We start from the raw sequence: 5,619 nt of genomic DNA on the forward strand, positions 1-5,619 counted from the left end.
AATGCTGATAACTGTATTTTTAATACAGCTTATACACTTTGAATGTCTGAAGTCCATCACTTTTACAGCTCATAAACCATCTCAAAATATTCAATGCTGTTTTTCAAATCCTATTGATTAAATCTTTGGGGCAAAAATTTTGTGCATTTTTGGAAACCATTATCACTGTTGCTAGTTCTGGCATTTTCTGTAAGAAAATGAAATGTTTGAACTACATACATGTACATAACTTAGAACTTAATGCTTTGTATATTTTTGTTTTACTGGAGGGATTTTGGTGTAGTGCAATCTTCCTTTAAGAGTCCATACATCATTTGAGATGTGCAGATTTCTTAAGGCTGGCACCAGTGACAACGTAGGTGAGGAAAACGTTTTGCAGAGAGGCCATTTCCTCATTCACATGTACATGGGTTTGTTTTGCCTTTTTTTTTCTTTTTTTAAGTACAGAAAAATTCCATCTGCTCTAGTACAAATTTACTCAAGGAGAGATTTTCATGGTTTATGTGTCTGCCACAGGTTGTCCTGGGAATTATGGGGAGAGCCAGGCTGTGTAGTTGCCCTGGGCTGATACATAGAAAGCCATGAGTGAATGTTTCATTTCCTTACTCATTCAGTGCAAAGCTGAGCCTGCTTTATGTAGAAACACTAATTAGAGAGAGAGTTATAATTTAGAGGACCTTTGCTTCAAAAGGAAAATAGGTAAGTAGGACACTTGTCCTCTTTCTGCAAATTCCATAAATGTATCTTTCTTTTAGGAAAACCTTGTTATAGAGAAGCCTTCAGGAAACAAAAAGTTAGTAAGAGGAATTTAGGGTGTTTTGGGGTTTGGTTATTTATTCTGGGGTTTTTTAAAAGGATAATTTAACTGTTTTGTTGGAAGCATTTCACTATTTTTTTTCCTCTGTGTTATTGTCCGTGTTGCCTGAGTTTGCACTCAGATGTGGCTTATTTCTATACATCAAGGGGGAGATGAGCAGTCATTCATATTGAATAACTTACATATTTTATTTTTATCAGTAATAATATTCCCCATATAAAATATATGCTTAGTGGCAGCCAGGTCTGCAGTTTAGTGTATGCTTGCAAAAGACTAAGAAATAGAGAAGAGCAGCAGCCAGCGCATTTTAGTCTCAGAAAACTCATTGCATGAGATACACCCAGCACACTCAGAAATCAGCTTCTGTGGCAATACCACCATAAAGCAATATCTCCTTTTCCACATGGGCATAATTTGTTGGTAAAATAGGAAAAGATTTGAAAGTGTTTAGTGTCCCTGGAGTTCTGGGATCAGGCATAAATTCTTCTGTAAATGTGAGGGTGAGATTCATTCTGTTGAAGAACTCCAGACCTGTAAGAGAAAAAAAAAAAAGGCAAACTAGAAGTTTAGAAGAGCTCTAATGGAAAATTATGCTCTTTTACTAGGCAAGGCACTTCAAATTACTCAGAGTTTGCATTACCTTAATATAAAGGCTGTTCATTGTTGTTTAATAATGTTAATATTGCTTAATATGCCTATAATTACTATCTAATATGTGAAAATTACATCTGTTGTGAAAGGATTAGAAATTAGCTTGTTATTAGATTAACATACTCCTAAGAGTGAGCTTTTTCCTGAAATTACACTCAACCTCAGTCTCCAATAATGGCAGTAGTTTGCATGAGGATTAGTAAAAAGTTACTTCCTATCTTTGAGCCCATGTAGAGACTTATCCATGATTTTATCCTCTCCTAATAAAAATGAAAAAGCTATAAAAGTTGTAACTTGCAAAAATTGAAATTGGTCACTAATTTTGGTCTGTGCAATTAAAGTAAATGATAAAGGGTCATAAATGAGAACAGACATGAGTAAAAGCATTTGATTTACTGACTTCTGTCTTCTGTGCTGTTATTTCCTCTTGCTGCCCTTCCTAAGAGGAGGAAGGAAAGGATGATGAGATTTTGACCTGCCTTTTCTCTTACAGATTCCCAGTGCTCTCAGAACGTGGCACCCCAACAACCCAGTTCTGAGAACAGATGCTAAAAAGCCTCTTTTTGGGTCGTCTCAGGCACGGGGCACTGTTCATGGGAAGTGGGAGAGCTGGGTTCTGGGCCAAAGGAGTTTGGAATCTCCATCTCCCACCTTCCTGGAGAGCACCCAAACCCTTGGCTGTTGTGTGGCATGAGGTGGGGCAGCTCTGTTTCTCCTGTTGCATTTAGCAGCATAAATCAATGCAAAATGAAGAAGGCCTGAGGTAGAATAAACAAGTCTGGTCCTGTGGCATATGTGTGAGGACTCTCCTGAGGACCCCAAGGTCTAGATCTTCCTCTACTTGATACACAGGGACCTTATCTTTGACCTCTAATCCATCAATTCATGAAGCTCAGTCAGGATCCCAGCACTTTATCACCTACAGAGTATCCAGCAAACAGAAAGCTTTTCTCAAACCAGCTGAGTTTGGATGAACCCAAAGTGATTCCTCTGCACTGGGACAACACCTCTGTGTTCCATCCTATGTGTACACTTTCCTCCTTCCCTATTTATAAATACACACACCACCATGGAAATAAAATATGAAAATTGTTTTAATTATAGCAAGCACACAGCAGCCCAGCCACAGTGATTTTGTTTGTTTTCTCTTATAGGAAAAAAGAAGCTTCAGGAGGTTTGGAAAGGTGATAATACATTTGTTTTGCAGCATTTCAGAGTGCTCCTCCCTATTCTCTGAGATTTATGACTCCAGACCTGCATTTTGTCTGTTAATAGGCTCAGCTGTAATTATTTTTGTTAAAAGTTTTTGAAATATGTGTTGGAGGAAAATATTCCAGAACTGCTAAGCTTTTCCATCCAATTAAAAAACTACCTGTTCTTTGATCCCTCTGCTTGCCTTGCTGAGTCACTTTGCAGGCAACCCAGGAGGTGGGAAGCTTATCAAATTTTGAAAATCAAACAAAGGGATTAGACATATTTCCAGGGGTAAAACACACCCTCCAGAAGCAACACAGACATGGGTGTGGGTTTATTTGAAATCCACTGCCACCTGCTTTTTGAGGGGAAAGGCAGAAGAGCCATGTGCTTATTATGAGGGCACCCACCCAAAAGAACCATGGTGGGCTTAGGTGCCATCAACTGGTGTTGGGTTTGAATAGTTTGAAGAATTTTCAAAATACAGATTAGAAGAAATTGGCAGTGGAAGTAAAAGTTCTGTCACACAACTGAAGCCCATTGCATGTTGGATTTTCTTGTTGGAGGTTTCCAGAACCTCCACATCTTTTCCTCAGAGTGCTTTCTGAAGCACTTTGCAAGCAAAACTTAAGCACGGTCCTGGATCTGCTACACCAGCTCTAACCCTTGGGCAATTCAGAGTAAAATGAGGTGCTTTGTGTCACCCAGTGGCACACAAAGCAGCAGCTGAACTCGGAGGCACTTTGTTTTGTGACAGAATTTCAAAAAATGGGAAATTCATGTAACTCAAAGTTAGATATTTGTCCCGAAGGACAAATCTCTCCAGCCAGCCACTACACAGTAGGAAGCCAACTTCATTTTCTCAGAATCAAACTATTCTTCAAAAGTTTTTTGAAGGCATTTCAAGGGTGAGCATGTGCTCCTGTACTGTACTAAACCAGGGGTTTGCTGCCCACTTTGCTCTGGTGCTCCACTGGGGCTGTTCACACTAGCCTGGGATCTGTGGTTACCAAATGCTCAGGAGACAGGTGAACCTCTTGTCCTAGAAGGGTCTTCTGCTGCCCCAGCTATCTCCATCTTTGAAGAGAGAGCCACTTTATGCAGAACTGGTGCAGGGCTGAAGTAAACCCAAGACATTGTTTCTGCCTTCATCCTTGGTGAATTCCCTCAAAGCCCATGCGAATAAATCTTAAGTAACCTGCAGAATCCTCTGGAGCAAAGCTGTGGGAAGACAAAGTGGAAAGGAGCCCTTTACACCTAAAAATGCACACTCCTCCCTTATCTTCTGTACATTAACGTGCAGAGCTTATCTACATTAAAGCCCAGAGGATGGTATGACCCCCTCATGCTACTCAGGCTTTTCATACAATGCAAAAATGAACCTCAAAGGCTTTTTTCTCAACAAAAAAGGTTTATTTTCCCTACCTTGCTTTAGCACTAAGGAAACCTTCACGGAGCAAGATACAGCAGAAAGGTGTTTTACAGAGCACTGCAGAGCAGCTGACAGAAAAGAAAAAGGCTGTTGCATGTTTCATATTCAGACAATGAAGCTTTCATTTGCTGCCTCGTTCACAGATGTGGTATTGTCAAATGGCAGGAAAATGCCTGGCAGACTCCATCACCAACTATATTTAGGGAGGAAAAAAAAATTCAGAACACACTATTTATAGAAGCCACACAAATAAGCACAGAGTTCTTATCAGCCAAAGATAACATTAGTTGTGATTTATCAAAGTAATCTTTATTTTATGGAAAATAGATAATAGGGTGTAATTTAATCCTTTGTGAATGTAATGTATATTTCAAAGGGTTCTTTTTCGTCAATCAAACCATTTGTTGTGCTTGTTAAGCTAATTAGTCTCATTGCTGTTGCTTAGGACAGGATAAAAGATGCCCGTTAATGAAAATGGGGAGGAAAAGACAGGTTCAAAAGTTTGTGAAATATTTTGTCCCCCTCGCAGGCCCGTTCTCTGATCAAAACAGGCTCTGCCTCTTGTGCTGCGAGCCTGCATCAAGGAGTTTGTGCAGATGACACATTTTCCACTTTTCATTCAAAAAAATTCATCTCCTCTCTGGGCGTTTCACCTGCCAGAGGCATCAGGGGCTCCTCAGGGAGCTGGTGTGAGCCACTGGTCCTGCCCGTCTCTTGGCCGAGCCCCAGCAGGGAGGGTGAGGGGGTGGGTGACGTTCCTGGCTGCTCCTCCGTGCTCCTTGCGTTTTTTCCACCACGCTCAAACACATTCCAGGAGTCCCAGAGAAAGTGAAAAGGGAAGAAACCAGAGCTGCCTGGTTGCATCCTTGGCCGGTCCCTGACATGCCTTTCGTGGAGCTCAGGAGGTTTCACCAGGGCAGAGCAAGAGTCTTGGCTCAGCAAGAGGCCCTGGCAGCGGTACCAGGCTGCAGAGACAGGACGTGAGATCACTCTCTGGATTTGCAGCTGACCTTGAAATATCAGGCAGAAGTGGGTAAGAGTGAGAAGAGGACAAGTATTTTATTATCTTTTTGTTTGTTTGTTAGTGTTTTTGGTGTCGTTGTAGCCTAGCAGCCTCATGAACTTTTGATAGGAATTTATGAATGATTTTCAGAAGATGGCTCGTAAAAGACTAGCTAAGCTCTTAAAGGTCCTTCTGCCTTAGAAATGTCTCAGAAAATGCCCCTCAGACCAAGTTATGGGGAAATCCTTAAAGAAAGATCTTGTCCCTAACTCTGTATCAGTTCTGCACAGACATCCCAGTTCCTTGATTGTCCTTGTACCCTCCATTGTAAAAACTGTTCAAATACAGCATTTCTAACCCTGAATTACTGCATGCAGCAGTTTAACAGTCCTCAAGTCTCCTGGACAGAGGTGAGAAGACACTTTGCCATGCTTCCAGCTTCCATGGCCCCACTGGAGAGACTATGGAGCAGATCTACCTTCTGCAGCCCTTCCCCACCTTACTCTGAGGATACTTTCAGCA

This window comes from Merops nubicus, unplaced genomic scaffold (assembly GCF_000691845.1).
Source record: "Merops nubicus isolate BGI_N331 unplaced genomic scaffold, ASM69184v1 scaffold5981, whole genome shotgun sequence".
Classification (NCBI taxonomy): domain Eukaryota; kingdom Metazoa; phylum Chordata; class Aves; order Coraciiformes; family Meropidae; genus Merops; species Merops nubicus.